Genomic DNA, 1,373 nt, shown 5'->3' with positions numbered 1-1,373 from the left:
AAAACACTCAACAAAGTAGGAACTGAAGGGAAATTCAACATAATCAAGAGCATATACACAAAACCAACAGCCTACATTACTCTCAATGGAGAGAAACTGAAAGCCTTCCCTCTGTGACAAAAACCAGACTAGGATGCCCTTTGTCACCACCCCTATTCAATATTGTTTTTGACGTCTTAGCCAGAGCTATATGGCAAGATAGGGTAATTAAAGGCATCCAAAATGTCAAAGAGGAAATATAACACTATTTGCAGACGATATGATCCTATACATAGAAAACTCCAAAGACTCAGTAAAAAACCTACTAGACATCATTGGAAGATTCAGCAAAATGGCAGGGTATAAGATCAACATACAAAAATCAGTTGGATTCCTCTATAGTAAAAATGACAGTGCTGAAAAAGATGTTAGGAAAGCAATACCATTTATAAAAGCCACCCAAAGGATGAAATATTTAGGAACAAATGTAACCAGGGAGACAAAGGATGTATAAAGAAAATTACAAAACACTACTATAAGAAATCAAAAGAGACTTACAAAAGTGGAAGAACATACCATGTTCCTGGATAGTAACTCTAAACATAGTGAAAATGTCAATACTGCCAAAACAAGATACACATATAATGCAATCCCAATCCAGATTACAGCGACATTCTTCAAAGAGATGAAAAAGGCAATTACAAACTTTATATGGAAAGGAAAGAGACCCAGGATAAATAAAGCACTGCTTAAGAAGAACAAGGTTGGAAGCCTCACACTCCCCGATTTCAAACTTTACTACATGACTACAGTGATCAAAACAGCCTGATACTGGTACAATGAAAGATTCTTTGATCAATGGAACATAATTGTAGAATCCAGAAATTAACCCATCCACATACAGCCAACTGATTTTTGACAAAGTGCCTAGGTATATTGCATGGGGAAGATATAGTCTCATTAACAGATGGTGCTTGCAGAACTGGAAAGAGATATGCAAAAGATTGAAACAAGACCTTTACCTCATGCCCTATACAAAAACCAACTCATCATAGATTAAAGACCCAAATGTGAATCCCAAAATTATGAAGGTCATCAATGAAAATGTGAGGGTGCTAATTCAGGGCATCTACAGACTACCAAACATTTTGAAAACTACATAAACAAAAGTAGACAAAAATAGATGAGTGGGACATACTAAAAATTAAAAACTTATGTGCATCAAAACACTTCACCAAAAGAGTAAAGAGGGGATACACAGAATGGGAAAAAATATTTTGCAACAACACATCAGAAAAGGGAATCATTTCTAAAATATATAGGAAACTATAACACCTCTATAAGAAAAAGACGAATAACCCAATTAAAAAATGGGCACAGGACATGAACAGACA

The sequence above is a fragment of the Chrysochloris asiatica genome, unplaced genomic scaffold (assembly GCF_000296735.1).
Source record: "Chrysochloris asiatica unplaced genomic scaffold, ChrAsi1.0 scaffold00188, whole genome shotgun sequence".
NCBI lineage: Eukaryota > Metazoa > Chordata > Mammalia > Afrosoricida > Chrysochloridae > Chrysochloris > Chrysochloris asiatica.
This window is presented reverse-complemented; position numbering follows the sequence as displayed.